This window comes from Anguilla anguilla, chromosome 18, assembly GCF_013347855.1.
Source record: "Anguilla anguilla isolate fAngAng1 chromosome 18, fAngAng1.pri, whole genome shotgun sequence".
NCBI classification, from domain to species: Eukaryota; Metazoa; Chordata; class Actinopteri; order Anguilliformes; family Anguillidae; genus Anguilla; species Anguilla anguilla.
Genome location: NC_049218.1, coordinates 27,817,301 through 27,835,175, shown reverse-complemented (window position 1 = coordinate 27,835,175; position 17,875 = coordinate 27,817,301). Strand labels below are relative to the sequence as shown.

At 50.5% G+C, this 17,875-nt stretch overlaps 3 non-coding genes and 1 pseudogene across 3 annotated transcripts; all 4 read left to right on the top strand.

Moving 5' to 3' along the window:
* The first annotated feature begins 1,018 nt into the window (after positions 1–1,018).
* Positions 1,019–1,209, top strand: LOC118218616. Its single transcript, XR_004763496.1, has one exon. It is a non-coding gene; the product is annotated as a U2 spliceosomal RNA (small nuclear RNA).
* A 435-nt stretch (positions 1,210–1,644) lies between these two features.
* On the top strand, positions 1,645–1,761 carry LOC118218572. The gene has a single exon (XR_004763453.1). It is a non-coding gene; the product is annotated as a U5 spliceosomal RNA (small nuclear RNA).
* A 5,917-nt stretch (positions 1,762–7,678) lies between these two features.
* Positions 7,679–7,852, top strand: LOC118218529 (annotated as a pseudogene).
* A 4,552-nt stretch (positions 7,853–12,404) lies between these two features.
* LOC118218571 lies at positions 12,405–12,521 on the top strand. Its single transcript, XR_004763452.1, has one exon. It is a non-coding gene; the product is annotated as a U5 spliceosomal RNA (small nuclear RNA).
* The last annotated feature ends 5,354 nt before the right edge of the window (positions 12,522–17,875 follow it).

Here is a 17,875-nt window from a genome sequence, read left to right as displayed (position 1 = left end):
CCCTGACGGCTGAGAGCGTCCTCTACGGTCCCCGAGGGGGACTCAAGACCTTGGAGCTCCAGCGTCAGTGGAGGATCACTAACACCGTCCGGCAGGTCCTGTGGGAGACAAGAAACATCAAGGTCTACCAAAAAACAACTGTGGACCTGGTCACTCTCCGGAGGAGGATTCAAAACCTCCTCCAGGACGGCGTTCTGGTGGACTTCCGGAGAAACAAGGCCCTAGCGAGAGAGAAATGGGGGGTGGACCACTGGAAAGAACTTATCATATAGTCCACCCCCCAGGAGGGGCGCGTGCTCTGCACACCAACCCGAGCGCACGTACCTTTTTTTTACATACTATTTATTGTACTTCTTAAAACAATTTTGTCTTTGTGACTATTATCGTTGATATATGTTTCCTTGTTTTGCAAAGCATTTTTTCTATGTTATCCTTGTGAGTGTTATTATGTTTCGTAACTTTTGTAAATATCTACGTTTAAATGTGTATGGTTTTTGTTTTGTTTTTTAAAGAAAAAGGAAAAAAAAGTAATGTTTTAAAAAATGTAAAATGTTTAAAATACCATTAAAGATACATTTTACTAAAGATTTCCGTGGAGAGGAACACTCCTGAGTTTGTGCTATTTTTGGATGCTCCGTCCGCCGGACGGGGCGACTTTTCTGTTCTTAAGAGAGCTTGTTGATGACTTGTTGCCATGTGTCCCTGGTTTGTGACTTGTCGGGTACATGTGTTATAGAGTGTGGACTGTCTCCTTGCTTGCTTAGCTAGGCAATTACATAGCTGTTCCGCGAGTGCTCGTGCAATTAAACGGCGATAAGAGCCTTCAGCACGTAGGTAGCTACCGTGGCAGAGGACGTGGGGCTTTGTGGGTGGAGCTGAGGTGACGGCCAGAGGTCCCGGGGGAAGCGTCGAGGGGGCCCCGGACCAATGGCGAGCGGGGACCGGGTCCGGCCGGACCCCGCGATCGGATTCCCGGCCCCCTGGGCGGCGGCGGCCAGCTGTGGCCAATTTTCAGGCCATCGCTTCTCGGCCTTTTGGCTAAGATCAAGTGTAGTATCTGTTCTTATCAGTTTAATATCTGATACGTCCCCTATCTGGGGACTACATATTAAACGGATTTTTGAGACTGGGAGTCGGAGAAGGAGCTTGCTCCGTCCGCTCCACGCATCGACCCGGTATTGCAGTACGTCCGGGAACGGTGCGCCTCTATTTTCGGGTGCAAAGGAAATGCTTCTGCTTCTGCTTCTGCTTCTGCTTCTGCTTCTGCTTCTGCGTGGAGTAGACAAGCAACTGAGTCCTTGTGGGGGTTTTTTTTTTTTTTTTTAAATGAAATAAAAGAAATAGTTTTATCGTGTGTGTGTGTGTGTCGTTCTTTCTTTCTATCTATCTATCTATCTATCTATCTATCTATCTATCTATCATTCTCCGTCAGCTAGCTGGGTGAGTGAAGTTGGTTAAGTAAGTCAGCTAGCGAGCCGGTTTGCAGCGGTCCGTGGCTCGCTTGCGCCCTCTGCCAGTCGGGCGGTTATAGCGTCTCCTCTCCCTCTTCTGCGGATAGCGCGCGGGGGCGCCGGCGGACAACTCCGGGCCTGCGGCTCCGGGCCGGGAGGGCCTACGGCGGCTGGTGACGGCGAGAGGCCACGTGTGCTCGGGTTTCTCTTCATCACGCACAAATCTTTCGCCTTTTACTAAAGATTTCCGTGGAGAGGAACACTCCTGAGTTTGTGCTATTTTTGGATGCTCCGTCCGCCGGACGGGGCGACTTTTCTGTTCTTAAGAGAGCTTGTTGATGACTTGTTGCCATGTGTCCCTGGTTTGTGACTTGTCGGGTACATGTGTTATAGAGTGTGGACTGTCTCCTTGCTTGCTTAGCTAGGCAATTACATAGCTGTTCCGCGAGTGCTCGTGCAATTAAACGGCGATAAGAGCCTTCAGCACGTAGGTAGCTACCGTGGCAGAGGACGTGGGGCTTTGTGGGTGGAGCTGAGGTGACGGCCAGAGGTCCCGGGGGAAGCGTCGAGGGGGCCCCGGACCAATGGCGAGCGGGGACCGGGTCCGGCCGGACCCCGCGATCGGATTCCCGGCCCCCTGGGCGGCGGCGGCCAGCTGTGGCCAATTTTCAGGCCATCGCTTCTCGGCCTTTTGGTTAAGATAGGCGGTCCGGATTGGTACTTGTTACTGATTTATAATCTTGCTGTATTGTGCAAACTGTATTATTGTTTCTATTTTTGTCTTTGCAGGTTTTTTGAGTTGCCGGAGGAGGGGGTGTTTGAACGTCGGGGAACGGGGGTAAGGCCCTTCGGGGCACCCAAATTTCATTTCGGTTTGTATAAATTAACCTGCTTTTTTTTATTTGAATTTTCGAAGTTCCCAGGATGTCGGCGGCCAGGGTCGGTTCCAGGAGGCACTGTTGTGCAAGGTTCCTGTTCCGAGAAAAGGAGGGGAGATTGTGTGAGCTGTCTCGGCTGGATTTTTCCCGGAGGATTCTAAGGGGTCTCCTCGGTTTCACCCCAGCTGAGATAAATTGCATCGTCAATTTGCCCCAGCTGAAGGGGTTTGATGTGAGCTTTCGGGCGGCGCCTTTGTTAGCGTCGTTGTGGAACAAGGTGGAGAAGGTAAGTGAAAAACTAACTATGTTCACCATTGAGAAGCTGACCGATGATACCGTAAAAACGATCATTGTTAGGCTGTATAACGAAACGGTGGAGGAGGCCGACATTGTAACATGGCTAGGTCGATTTTGTTTGGTGCGGGGGCAACCGCAGAAAGTTTTAGATGTGGATGGAATTTGGACGTGTGCTTGGAGAGTACCGGTGAAATTGCTTAGTGACCCGAAGGGCTACGCAGGTCTACGCCACCTGCCCTCAATCATTGATTTGGGGGAGAACCGGGGCCTCATTTATTATCAAGGCCAGCCTAAATTGTGTAGGCGGTGTGGGGCCTATGGACACCTGGTTGAGGCATGCAAACTGATTGTGTGTGCGAAATGCAGGGAGGTGGGGCACTGGGCGGCCGGTTGCCCTAATGGAAGAAGATGTAATCTGTGCGGGTCAAATGCACATTTGTTCCGGGATTGCCCGGATTCCTTTGCAAATCGAGCAAAGAGAGGGAGACCATCTGCTGGGCCCAGTGGCCAGGTGGAGGGCGAGGTGCAGGGAGATCAGGAGGGAGCAGAGAAAAGGGGGGAGGAGCAGGGACCGCAGGAGGGAGCTGGGAGAGAGCGGGATCCTGGAGCGGATCAGGAAACGGAAGAAGGGGGAGAGCGGGATCCCGGAGCGGATCAGGGAGCAGAGAGGGGGCAGGGAGCAGGGAGAGAGCAGGATCCCGGAGCAGATCAGGGAGCTGGATCGGAGCAGGGAGGGAAGGAAAATGAGGGGAAGCAGGGGGAAGAGGGGTTTGGTGCTTCGCAGGGAGAGAAGGCAGGGGAAGGGAGTGAAGAGGTAGGTATGACTGCGGAGGGTGGAGGCAGTGGGGTAGGCCGGACGGTGGCTGGGGGGGGGGAGAGTGAGGGAGCTACGGGGGGAGGGGAGGGCCAGAGGCAGCTCCAGGGTCAGGTAGAAAAGGAGAGAGGTGGTGACTGGGCCCCCCCTACCGGAAGAGGGAGTGTAGCGACAGTGGCAGAGACCTCAGGGGGAGAGTCCGACTCTGAGTCCTCCTCTATGGTCACTGTGGGCTCCGGAATGGATGTGGGAGGGGAGGAGATGGAGCAGGACGTGACCTCTTTAAAAAGGTCGGCAGACTTTTTGGAGCCTGAGGAGGAGGGAGAGAGTAAAAAGGGCAGAGCAGGGGCGGGATGGGGGCTGTTAGGAAACCTCTCAGACAGTGGGTCTGGGGGGACCTCCCCGCTGTACCCGGAGATGGCGCCAAATGAGTGGCCATATGCGGAGGGAATGCATGAGCCAGACATCCTCCGGCTTGAGGAGGACGGGGTGGGTAAACCGCCCAAGCGTGTGGAATAACACGCTGGGGAAAGCAATGGATACAGTGTGGGTTTTTGGTTTGGATGGTCCCCTTTGGGTTTTTTTTTTCCTTCTTTTAATGATGGCTACCAACATACCACTAAAAATAGCGACCTTAAATGTGCGCAGCATCAGGACGCCGGTGAGGGCGCAGGCAGCGCTGTTATATCTGGCCTCAGTAGGCGCAGACGTGCTGTTCCTGCAGGAGTGTGGCCTACCATTCCGCTCCTCCTACAGGGAGTGGGAGGAGAGGTGGCCGCATGGCCCCTCCATCTGGAGCGGGTCGGAGACAAACAGGGCTGACGGGGTTGGGGTACTTGTGCACAACAGTAGGGTGGTGGTGAAGGAGTGCACAGTGGTGAGGCCAGGGAGAGCACTGTCTGTCACTTTTAGTTTTTGCGGCATAACGTTTCGTGCGGTAAACGTTTATGCTCCAGCGTGTAAGCAGGACAGATGGGATCTTTTCCAGGATGTGGCCCCATACCTGCTGGGGAGAGCACCAGTTTTGTTTGTGGGGGATTTTAATTGTATCATGGAAAGAGAAGGTAGAAGAGGAACGGGACAGGTGTTCCGGATAGATAAGACCTCTGTGCAGGTGAGGAATATGGTCATTGATTTTAAACTGAGGGATGTTTTTAAATCGGTACATCCGGCTCTTCCGGGGTTTACATGGAACAGCCCGGATGGCCTAAAGTCATCACGAATTGACTTTATGTTTGTGCGGGAGTGTGAGGCAGAAGCGGTGACGCTGACGCCTGTGTTTTTCACGGACCACTCCTTACTTGTAGGCTCCCTGGTTTTTAAAGGGGGTTTGGGGGTGGGACGGGGGGTGTGGAAACTAAATTGCTCCCTGTTGGAAGAGGAGAGGGTAGTGAGGAGGTTCAGGGAGAAATATGGGCAGTGGCAGTCACTGCAGGACCTTTTTGGCTCCAGAGCGGAGTGGTGGGAGGAAATTAAAAAGAAAATTAAGTTTTTCTTCGTCACTGCAGGGAAGGAGGGAAGGGCAAGGGAGAAGAGGGTTTTGGGGGGCCTGCAGAGGCGTCTAAACAGATATACCCTCTTAGTCCAGCAGGGGTTCGATTTTAGAGAGGAGCTGGAGAAAGTAAGAGAGGAAATGGCCACACTAGCATTGGGCAGGAGCAGGGAGGTCATTTTTAGGTGTAGGGAGCGCGAGGTGGAGGAGGGGGAGACCTGCTCGCGATATTTTTTTAAAAAAGTGATGGCTAAGGGGGCACTTTTCAAAGGCCTCCAGGACAGGGATGGGGGTGTCGTAAGGGAGACTGAGGGGCACCTAAAAATTGTTAAGGAATTTTATTCCGACCTGTTCAGTGAGAAGGTGGTGGATGAACAGGTGATGGAGGAGCTGTTGGGTCTGGTTGACCGGAAGGTCCGGGACGGATCAGCTCTGGAGACTGATTTTAGTCTCGCCGACCTGACGGGGGCGCTACAGACTTTTAAGAGGGGGAAGTCCCCGGGGCTGGACGGGCTGCCCTTGGAATTTTACGCGAAATTCTGGGGGATGGTAGGACCAGATTTAAAAACTGTTTTTAAAGAGTTTGAGGGACGGCAGCAGCTGCCTGAGAGTTTTAGGAAAGGGGTGGTGACACTCATTTTTAAGAAGGGCGACGCAGCTTGCATGAAGAATTGGCGACCGATAACGTTGCTCAATTTTGATTGCAAGCTTTTTAGCAAGATTTTAGCACTGCGTATGAAAGCTGTTCAAGGGGAAGTGATACACCCGGATCAGGCCTGTGCCATGCCAGGGAGGAGGATCACGGACAGCCTGATATTGGTGAGGGACGCTATCTGTCTTGCGAGAGACAGACAGTTGAAATTGGCGGTCGTAAATCTAGATTTTGAAAAAGCCTACGATCGGGTCTCGCACCAGTACATGTTCCGCGTGCTGCAAAAGATGGGTTTTCCGGCTGGGTTTATAGCACGGGTGGGACTGCTCTATGCGGGGGCGCAGAGCAGTTTTTTGGTTAATGGGTACCAAACGGAGGCAGTGACTTTGAGCTGCGGTGTCCGCCAGGGGTGTCCGTTATCCCCACTCCTGTTTGTCTGCTGCATTGAACCACTGGCACAGGTCCTGAGAAAGGATGTCTGGATTTCGGGACTGAAGATCCCGGGGAGTGGGGGGAGGGAGGCCAGGTGTATCTTGTACATGGATGACGTGACTCTCCTGTGTACGGACAGTCGTGCGGTGAAAAGGGCTTTAGAGCTCACAGAAGGGTTTGGCATAGCATCAGGGGCTAGGCTAAATAAAGAGAAGACTGAGGTCAGAGTCTTTGGGGACTGGCCAGAGAGTGAGCGCCAGGAGCTCCCCCTGGTGGTGGGAAGGGGGGACATGCGGGTTTTGGGAGTAAATTTTGACTCCCGGGGCTTGGGGGAAGGGAACTGGGAGGGGGTGGTGGAAAAGGTGGAGAGGAAGATCAGCTTCTGGAAGCTGAGAAGCCTAACGATGGAGGGGAAGGTCCTAGTGATCAAATCTTGCCCCTGTTATTGTTTATTGGAGTGGTGTTTGTCCCGTCGCGTCTGGTGTTGTCCCGTCTGGAACGTGTTGTTTTTCGGTTTCTGTGGGGGGGTGGGTGGGAGAGGCTGAAAAGGGAATGGGTGCACAGGGAGCCAAAGAAAGGGGGGAGGGGGGTCCCAGACTTCTACCGTGTCCTTTTGTGTCAGTTTGTTGCGTTGCATGTGGGTTTGTGTGTGAAGGGGGAAAACAAGGCCTCGTTTTTAGTACGTTTTTTTATGGGGGGGTACATGAGGCGGTTGGACCTCTGGAGAGCTCCTTTAACGGTGCCCGTTTTAACTGACTACCACAAAATATTGTCCTTTGTGCAGGATGGGGACCCAGTGTGTCCAGTGCGCGGGATGGCGCTGGGCCAAGCCACGGACGTTTGGGCGGCAGTGACCCACACCGACCTGCTCAACCGGCACAAAGATCTAGCGTGGTGGTCGGCCCATGGAGTCCTGCCTGTGAGGGCAGTCATGCACGCTCGGCGTCTGGCTGCAACAGCGCAGTGCCCCAGGGATGGCTGCTCCCAAGATGAGACGGTGAGGCACATGCTGCTGGGCTGCAGGTTTGCCAGAGATTTCTGGACAGTGGCCCTTCCTCAGATCCAGCAGGCGCTGGGTGGAGGGGTGGACTGTGAATGGGTCCTGAATGGTGGCAACGGGAGGCAGCGGCTGGGCGCCGCAAAATGGAGGCGGGCATGGCTGACTTTGAACTGTGCCCGGGACGCGATGTGGGTCGTCAGATCGCTGGCGACCCTGGAGAGGCGCGTGCTGTCGCCAAGGGCCACATGGCAGATGACTGTGGGCTTCATCCGAGCCTACATGCGGCGGGACTGCCGGCGGTGGGGGAGAGAGCGGGCCTGCGCTGCGTGGGGCACTGCAGCATGGCAGATATGGGGCATGGACTGAGGGAAGAAATGGACTGGATCTTTGTGTTGGTGGAGCGGGAAGGGTGGAGTCGGATTGGTAAGGAAGCACCCCCGTTCTGCACAAATATTTCAGTGGAGGCTGGTGGGATTGACAAGAGGGGAGGGATTGTTTTATTGTACCAATGCCGGTGTTTATGTTTTAATAAAGGCTGGTCCTTGGGGTGGGGAAAAATAAGGGAAAAAAACTGTTTTTATTTCTTTTGTATGGCACAAAGCAGTAGACCCAAAGGAATGATAAGGTAAATGTTGATGTAAACTTTTCATGATATAATAAAAATCTTTCAAAAACGAAAACAATCTGTTCTTATCAGTTTAATATCTGATACGTCCCCTATCTGGGGACTACATATTAAACGGATTTTTGAGACTGGGAGTCGGAGAAGGAGCTTGCTCCGTCCGCTCCACGCATCGACCCAGTATTGCAGTACGTCCGGGAACGGTGCGCCTCTATTTTTGGGTGCAAAGGAAGGGCGAATGCTGCTGCTGCTTCTGCCGCTGCTTTTTCTTCTTCTTCTTCTTGTTCTTCATGAAGTAGACAAGCAACTGAGTCCTTGTGGGTTTTTTATTTATTTTTTTTATTAAAAGAAATCGTTTTATCGTGTGTCTTTCTTTCGTTCTTTCTATCTTTCTTTCTTTCTATCATTCTTTGACAGCTAGCTGGGTAAGTGAAGTTGGTTAAATAAGTCAGCTAGCGAGCCGGTTTGCAGCGGTCCGTGGCTCGCTTGCGCCCTCTGCCAGTCGGGCGGTTATAGCGTCTCCTCTCCCTCTTCCGCGGATAACGCGCGGGGGCGCCGGCGGACAACTCCGGGCCTGTGTGGTAGACTGAATTTATGGAGTTCATCAATTAGACAGAAATGCGTAGAAAAAGAGATTTTATTCATTGAGTTTACTGGTGGACATTTAAAAGGGAATTCATGAAAAAATACACTGCAGTTAAAATAGAAAGATCTATAAATAGTACTTACCTGTTGAAGGGATTAAAAGTCCTGTAAAAGGTTAAAAGAGGTTTAAAACGTCTAAAGACTATTTACCTACTGAAATAGTCCATTCATCAATAGTTGATTTGTCTAGTTTTGGACATGACACTTTAGTGATTAGTTATGCCTGCAGACGGCCAGAAGGGGGAACTGTCGCTACGTTGCTTCATTCTCGATAACGATGCCAGAGAGTGAACATCGTAGCCAGGCTTCTTTGTTGATTTCTCTTCCTTTTCAGGTATGGAAATGTCACAAAGCATTGTGTAAACATTTAAATACGTTTACATATATATTGTGCATATACATTTTGAGTAAGGTTTGGGCATTCTTTCAAACTGTTGAGATCGTTCTTTTACACAAGAGTACCTGGTAGAAATTCATGAAAATTGGGTAAAACTGTAAGAATTCATGATAAACTACTTAAAAGTCACTGCTGGTTTAAGAAAAGTTAAAACAAAAACCTAACTTATTTCCATTTAATTGTTTTTCCGTAGTCTATAAGAAAGCCTTCTAAAACTAATTTCGGATCGATTGCTTATGCCTTCGTCCATACACTAGAGGAGGATCACGGTCTTTTTCCACATTCCAGATAAAGCCACTGATGAGGAAACACTGCTTAAGTTGCAATTGTGATCCTTCTCCCCTTTTTCAGGTATGATATTAATTATACACTGTTAATGGAGTGAAAACATGAACGTTAGACATTCCTGACCGTGAAAAAGCACTAATGGAGTTGATGTTGGTGAAGTTTTACTAGTTTTACCGAGTGTATAAACCGAGAAAATGTGCTAGCTTATTTAGCCGCTACAGTCATTTTATGTACGATCACAGTAGACACATGAAATGTCCATGATGTCTCTGTAATGCAGCTACTTTCCGAATGGTATTCCTTTTTAGTTTTTCGGTATTTGCTGTAATAACGTGCGGGTTACGTGTTCATTTTGTTGCCTTTGTTTGAAGTTTATTACTAAATGCGGCGTTTTACCGAGTGTATTTGTGGAGAACACATGGTAGCTATACATGCTAGCCTGCTAGGCCGCGGCAGCCATTTTAATGTCCCAACAGGCTCACGTGGAATGTGCATGCTGTATAGCTAGCTCGGTCCACGTGCATGGTATCTCTTTCTATTTAGGTACTAGTGCTGTTTCACTGTAATAACCTTCCGTTAACATATTTGCGGATATTTGTTCTTAAGCCATTGTATGTAACTGAAGTGTTTCTTTTATTTGTTTTGTCACTAAAGACATTGTAAATAAATGTGTAACTTGTAAGACATTGTAAATAAATGTGTAACTTGCAGGGTTCGTACGGTCATGAAAAACCTGGAAAAGTCATTGAAATTTAAAATGCAATTTCCAGGCCCTGGAAAAGTTATGGAAAATAATATTTTTTGAAAGGTTTTGGAAAAGTAATGGAAATATAGCTAAAGTTGCATCAAATATAATTACTAATTAATCCAATCATAAAAATAGTATGTATAGTAATAAAACGTAAATTGGCACGTAACCTTCGCGGTGTTTTGGTGGTGTGAGAAGTTAATTCGGTCCGGCTCAGTCTGTTTACAGGCACGCCTCTTGCTGATGTAGCAGTTAGTAAACGTAGGCCCTACTGTGCCGACAATATGCCAGGGAAGTGCAGCTTCAGTAATATATCAGGGCTCGAAATTAACTTTTTTACTTGGTAGCACTGGTGCTCCCAACTTCAAAAACTTAGGAACACCCACCGAAATGTAAGGAGCACCAACAATATATTCAATAGATTTTTTATTAACAAAAAACGACAATATAACAGTACGGTTTACAAGTAACAGTTAAACTGTCACGCATAAAATGTGTCGACTCTTCAAGGAATTGCGTGTTATGCATTCAAACGACAAAGCGCTTCTCGTCACATTAATACCGCTAATTAAATCAACCGCCAGTAAACTGCATCGGAGAAATGAGCTGTTCCAACCGGGTCGCTACACAAAACGTCCGCTTCAACTTTTCAGCTTTCGATAACGCTAATAAATTGAACATAAACTTTTGTCTTCAGGTAACATTAGTTACGCGTTAGCTCTGTGTCGCATGACAGTGGAGTGCAGCCAAAGGGAGTGATTGAAGGCTAATATTAACCAATTTAAAATCAGCATTAAAGGTAAGAATGTCAAGCTCGCGATTGGTTAGAAGGGTCACCGTCAGCTCACAAGGGACATGCTGAGTGTACTAGCGAATGTACAGAAAAAGGGATGTTCGACTGGAAGAAAAAAAAAAAATGTTGCACCAGAACAATCATTTGCACTCGCTCAAATGCTCCCAATTATATTTCGAGGTCGCACAGATTACATTTCGGGAGCATATGCGACCAAAATGGTCGCAATTTCGAGCCTTGTTTGAGACATTGACAAAAATGTTAAACTATTCGAATTAAAATATGAGAGAATGTATCTAAGTGTGTCTGTCTGGTGTTTAATTGTTTTAGAGAGGCACCATATGTTTTAGATGCAGACCTAATTTTACTTAGTGTTATTTATTTATTTATTGACCTTTCAGCATTATTACAGGTTCATAAAGACAGTTGTCATTAAAAACACTGAATTATTTTGCTGTTACAATAAAACATCAATACTAAGTAGAAATTTTTTTTTAAAATATTGCAATTATCTAAGCTGAGATCTAGTCTCGTATCCCAAATTTAAATTTAAAATCCGCTGTCATTTAGGAGTCTGCACATATAGGGGATTGGTGATCTCCTGTATCTCTCAGTTCGACATCTTGGGATGGCCAGTTGGTTTGAATTCCTTGCCTGACGACCTGTGAGCTCCTCCCTGAGAGGGGGTAGCCAGTCACTGAAGTTGGACTTTAGCAGCTTTCTGGCAAAGCCAAGACACAGTTGAGTGCGTCTCTCTGATAGATTGCACAATCCGAGAGTGCAGAGAGCCTCTGGGTACCCTGAGTACCTCTGGCCAAGTATGATTTTACAAGCCCGTTTCTGCGTGCTTTCCAGCCTTTTAGCCTGGTCTGTAGTGAGGGAACTGTGCCAGACGGGGGCTGCATACTCCAGCACCGGGCATACGTAGCCTGTGTAGATGGAAACCAGTTCTGGGTCTCGGACACCAAATTTCTTCAGGCGACACAGAGCAAAAAGCTTCCTGTTCGCTGAGGTCAGCATGTGGTCCACCTGACTGTCCCAATGCAAATTACTCTGGATGGTGACCCCCAGGACCTTGACAGTGTCACAGACTTCCAGAATGTTCTGGTCAATGGAGAGAGTCGGCAGGGCGGGTGGATGCCTCATGTGGGTGACATGTAAAACTTTACATTTCTTTGGGTTGAGTTTCATTTTGTGCTCCTCTACCCAGATATCAAGACCATTCAGGGTCTGTTGGAGGGTACAGGGTAGTTGGAGCTGTTACAATAAATAATTTTAAATCGTCCCACTGAGATAAAGTCATTTGTTTTGGTCATGGAAATTCAGTTAAAGGTTGTGGAGAAGTCATGGAAAAGTCATTGAAAATCATTGGTGAAAAAGTGTATGAACCCTGAACTTGTAATCAAGGTCATATGAAAGGAAAAGTGTGAAGGAATGAAATCAAAGAATAAATTAGAGAATTAATTGAATGAAACTGAAATGGAATGTAAAATAGCAGACTCTGTTAGATGACTCAATTTAAAACAGGTGCCAAATTGAAATTGATAGTGGAGAATTATTTTAACTATAGTGATGTTATCTACCAGTAATAGTAGCCTGTAATTTAAAAGATAACGGTTGTTATTATTTGAGTCATTGCTTATATGCACTTGTGAAAAAAAGGAACGCTGAATGGAAGGTAGATTGTGACATGATGTAGCCCACATGTTCTGTGGAACTTTAATTTATTGGCAAATGTAAATGTTTATTGTTGAAAAGAATTCCAGATAAAGCCACTGATGAGGAAACACTGCTTAAGTTGCAATTGTGATCCTTCTCCCATTTTTCAGGGGTACAACACCTGCGGCTCCGGGCCGGGAGGGCCTACGGTGGCTGGTGACGGCGAGAGGCCACGTGTGCTCGGGTTTCTCTTCATCACGCACAAATCTTTCGCCTTTTACTAAAGATTTCCGTGGAGAGGAACACTCCTGAGTTTGTGCTATTTTTGGATGCTCCGTCCGCCGGACGGGGCGACTTTTCTGTTCTTAAGAGAGCTTGTTGCCATGTGTCCCTGGTTTGTGACTTGTCAGGTACATGTGTTACAGGGTATGGACTGCCTCCTTGCTTGCATAGCTAGGTAATTACATAGCTGTTCTGCGAGTGCTCGTGCAATTAAACAGCGATAAGAGCCTTTAGCATGTAGGTAGCTACCGTGGCGGGGGACGTGGGGCTTTGTGGGTGGAGCTGAGGTGACGGCCAGAGGTCCCGGGGGAAGCGTTGAGGGGGCCCCGGACCAATGGCGCAGTGGGGACTGGGTCCGGCCGGACCCCGCGATCGGATTCCCGGCCCCCCTGGGCGGCGGCGGCCAGCTGTGGCCAATTTTCAGGCCATCGCTTCTCGGCCTTTTGGCTAAGATCAAGTGAAAGGTTTTTGATTGCGAAAACAGGGATAGTTCTGCGCACGTGCTAGGTGGGCAGAATGGAGGGCCCGGCACCAGAATTTTCGACTGGTGGGGTGCGTCGCCGAAATACACTGAGGGTCGTCGTCGCATCGGCACACAGCCAAGAGGTGGATTTGAGGTATGTGGTGGTGGTTTTGTTCAGAGAGCTGTTCCAGGTGGGGACTTCAAGGATGTACTGTTTGCAAGATTACCAAGCCAAGGGTTTTTTTGATGTTACTTTGGACAGTGAGAGCCTGTGTTTGGAGGTTTTTGGAAAGTTTAAGGCGATGGGGCCTCACGAGGCACTGACGGGGATTTTTTTGGAGCCCCTTTTTTCGTTTGACGTGAAGATTGTCACGGTTATGATGTACAATCCGTTTGTATTGACTTTGGATGTGGAGTGTTTTTTAAGGAGGCGTTGTACCTTGCTGAAGACAGAGGTCAAGCTGAAAAATGCATTTGGCGTTTGGAATGGAAAGCGGCAATATTTGGTGAAGCTTCAGAGGGATCCAGCGGAAATCGGGGGAGTAAAGCACCTGCCGGCAATGTTTATGATCGGGCAAGACAAAGGGTACCTCACGTATGCAGGGCTTCCTGCATACTGTCGAAAGTGCTTCTGTTACGGCCACATAGCCAAGGATTGGGCAAACGAAATTGTTTGTAGTGTGTGCGGGGAGAAGGGCCATGTGGCAAGAGACTGCACTAATGATAAGGTCTGCCACCTGTGTCGAGGGAAGGATCACCTGTTCCGGAAGTGCCCGGAACGGCACCGGTCTTTTGCGGAAGTGGTTCAGGGAGGAAGGAAGACCCCTGGTGGTGAAAGTGGAGCGGTGGGGGAGTTGGCTGGAGGAAGTGGGGTCCGGATCCGGTCCGGGTTCCTCCCCAGGTTGGGGAGCCGGCGCCTCCGGCCGTATCACAGTGCAGGAGGAGGGCAAGGCTGCAGAGGGTCCAGAGTCGGGCCGTCCTGTGGAGGTGACGGGGGAGGTGGTGGCTGAACCGGTGAGTGGTGGGTCTGCGGCGGAGGTGAGTTTGGTGACGGCTCTGGCGGTGGAGGCTGGACGGACTCCGCAGGGGCAGGCAGCACAAAAGCGAGGCCTTGTGGCGGACTGGGCCCTGGCGGTGGAGGAGGAGGACCCGCTGGAACTGGGGAACATCTCCGATATCTTGCTGCCGAGCAAGAAGGTGAAGGTAAATGGGGCTGGGGATCTTTCTCCAGCAAATTCTGAATGTTCTATGGGTGTGGGGAGTGGGGAGAGCCTGGAGTGGGACCCACCGTCGCCCATGATGGAGACTGCTTATGATGGGGGAGGTTTTTCACCGGGCTCTCAAAACGAGTTGCCCTATTTAGGGGAGGGGGTGATGGGGGAGAGTTTGGGGGGGTCTGTTTTGTGATGGCAGATTTTTCTGTGATGACCTGTAATGTGCGGGGTTTGGGGGGGAAGGTGAAGAGGGGGGGTGTGTTACAGTTTTTGGCACTTAGGAAGTGCGTAGTGTACTTTCTCCAGGAGGTGCACCTAAGGTCCGAGGAGGATTGTAGGGTTTTTTCAGGGGAGTGGGGTTTGGGGCTTTCTTTTTGGAGTGTGGGGGGAGCCCACTCTTCTGGGGTTGGGATTTTGTTTGGGTTAAAGGACTTTGTTGTGGTGGGGGTTTTTTCCTTTGTGCAGGGGAGGGTTTTGGTGGTGGATGTCGACTGGAGGGGGGTTAAGTGGCGCCGAATAAATGTGTACGCGCCAACGCTGCCAGTAAGAAGGGAGTTGTTTTTGGGTTTCCATGTCATCTTGTCCACGAACCGATGTGTTATTTTTGGGGAGGATTTTAATGTTTCGTTTGAGGGAGGTGATTCTACGTTAGCTGCTTTAAGGGGGTTGGTGAAAAAGTTTGGGTTGGTGGATGCGTTTAGGGTGTTGCACCCGGTGGAGCCAAGCTTCACCTGGGGAAACTCAAGGGGAGCCCGGAGCAGGTTGGATATAGTTTTCATTGGGGGGGGGGGGGGAGCAGGAGGTGAAATCGGTAGATACTGTTCCTTTATTTTTTTCTGATCACTGTGGGGTGGTTGTGGGGTTGGATGTGGATGTGTCCAGGTTTGGGAGGGGGTTTTGGAGGTTGAATGTCCCAGATCGTGAAGGAAAGCGCATTTCAAGAACGCTTCCGGGCCCTGTATAGAGGGTGGGCCTGCCTGAAGCCCTTCTTTTCTACAGTTGTAGAGTGGTGGGAGGGGTTCAAGGTAAGGGTGAAGGATTTGGCAAGGGAATATTGCGGGGGGAAGAGGAGGAGGGAGGTGAGGAGATATAGGCAGCTACAGGGGCAGTTGGAAGCGGTCTATGTACATTGGAACTAGGGGGGGTTTTGATGAACAGCGGTGGGTGTACCTGAAGGAGGAGTTGAAGGGGTGGTTTGAGGAGCGGGCACGGGTGTATTCTTTTAAGTGTAGGGCACAAAAGCATGAGGTGGATGAGAAATGTTCATATTTCTTTCAGACGGTGAGGGTGGCACAGGTGAAAAAGTTGGTGAGCGGGTTGAGGGGAAGGGACGGGAGGGTACGGACGAAGGCAGAGGAGATGGTGGCCGTAGCTTCTGACTTTTATGCGGAACTCTTTAAAGAACAGCCTGTGGATGGTGAGGCGAGCGCGCGTTTCCTAGGTATGGTGGCAGAGGGGGTGCCAGAGGGGGTGCGGGCAGCTCTGGAGCTCCCCATTAGTAAGGTGGAGCTCCGAGGTGCGCTTGGGGGCATGAAGGAAGGTAAGGTGCCGGGGTTGGATGGTCTCCCGAAGGAGTTCTATGCTGAGTTCTGGGACGTGCTGGGGGATGACCTGCTAGAGGTGGTGCAGGAGGTGTTCCGGCGGGGGGAGCTAGCACCGTCAATGAGGGAGGGGGTGGTGACCCTGTTGCATAAAAAGGGAGATCCGGGGGATCTCCGCAACTGGCGTCCCATCACCCTTCTGTGCGTTGATTACAAGCTGCTGGCAAGAGCTTTGGCAGCGCGACTGGGTCTGGCTATGCCTCACCTTGTGAGGGAGGACCAGACGTGCGGAGTGGAGGGGAGGTCAACGATTTTTAATCTACAGCTGGTACGGGATGTTTTGTTTTGGGTGGGGGATCGGGGCTTGCCTCTGGTGGTGGCTAGCCTGGATATGGAGAAAGCTTTTGATAGGGTGAATCACTGGTTTTTGTTGAGCGTTTTGGCTCGGTGCGGGTTTGGTGGGGGTTTTTTAAAGTGGTTAGGGCTAATGTACAGCGGTGTGGGAAGTAGGGTGATGATAAACGGGTACTTGGGGGGTTTTTTGAGGCAGGAGGGGGGGGTCAGGCAGGGGTGCCCACTGTCACCCCTCCTGTACGCGCTATATGTGGAGCCACTGGGGGAGGCGATTAGACGGGAGGGGAAGATCAGGGGGATCTCAATCCCAGGGGGAGGAAGGGAAGCTCTCAAAGTGTCCCTCTATGCAGATGACATGACCCTGTTTTTAAGGACAGAGAGGGGTCTGGAGGTGGCTTTGGGGTTGGTTGAGGAGTTTGGGAGGGGGTCGGGGGCTCGACTAAATCGGGCAAAGTCCCAGATGAAATTTTTTGGTACGTGGAGGGCCAGGGTGGATGCCCTGGGTGGGCTGGGAGTTTCAGAGGGTCCGCTCAGGATATTAGGAGTAGATTTCGGGGGGGACACGGTCGAGGATGCAGAGAGAAATTGGGGGAGGAGGTTGGCAGGGGTGGAGAAGAGATTAGGTCTGTGGTCGGGGAGGCGCCTTACCTTAAGTGGTAAGGTTATGGCCCTGAAGGCGGACATCTTGCCGTCCCTGACCTATCTGGCTAGGGTGTTTATCATGCCCCTGCGCATGCGCAGGGTGTTGACCAGGACAGTGTTCCGGTTCCTGTGGGGGGGGTATGAATATATCCAACGGGTGAGTATGTATCAGGCAGTGGAGGAGGGGGGTAGGGATGTTCCATGCTTCCCGTTGAAGTTTGATGTTATGTTTTATTGCAATATGTGTCTGGCTCTCATGGGGGAGAGGGTGCACAAGTTTCAGCTCTTTGTTCGGTTCTGAATGTCAGGGTACTTCCGTTCCCTGGTGGAGTGGGACAATAGGGTCCCAAGGGCGGGGGTGGCTCCGGCGCAGTTTCTGTATATGGTGAGGTGGGCAAAGAGGAAGGAGGTGTGGGGGAATAGGGAGCTGGCAATGGATCATTGGCGCTTGTATAAGGTGCTGAGGGACAAGATGAGGCCGGAGGGGGGTTTGGGGGTGGGAGTGGGAAGGGAAGGATGGGTGGCCGTGCAGAAAAAAGGCCTAGAAAACAGGCTGAAGGACCTGAACTGGCTAGTGACGCATGGACGGTTGCCGGTACCCTGTACCGGCACAAGTTAACAAGTAACAGGTACTGTCCAAGGCGGGGGTGTGGGGAGGAGGAAACGGTGAGGCACGTGTTTTGGGGGTGCGGGTTCACACAGGAGGTGTGGGCTGGGGTGAAGGGTAGGTATGGGGTTTTGAGGGAGCTGTGCCAGGAGATGGTGCTCTATGGCGACGGCCTGGAGAGGAAGGGGGGAAGGGAGGGCTTCTTGACACTGTTGCTCCTTAGTGTTGTGAAGCACAAATTGTGGGTGGCTAGAGGAGAGAGGGGAGCAGTGAGGCAAGGTTGGACAGGGAGAGGGGTGGTGGAGATGGTGAAGGCGGAGGTGGAGCGGCGTTTCCAGGGGGAAGTGCTGCGGTGGGGGTTTAACGCCGCAAGAGAGCGGTGGAAAGGTTTAATTTGAGGTTACTATAGAGGGGGTGTTTCAGGGTTTGGGGGACGTGTTTGGGAAATGTTTTTGTTTCGGGGGGAAGGGGAGATGGAGGGATGGCTTAGTGGTTGTAAAATGGAGTGGGGGGAGAGTGAGAATGGTGGGGGGGGGCTCTAATAATGAGGATTTGGGACAAGGTGTCTTTGGAGGGGGTGTTTTGTGGGGAATGTGTTTTGAGC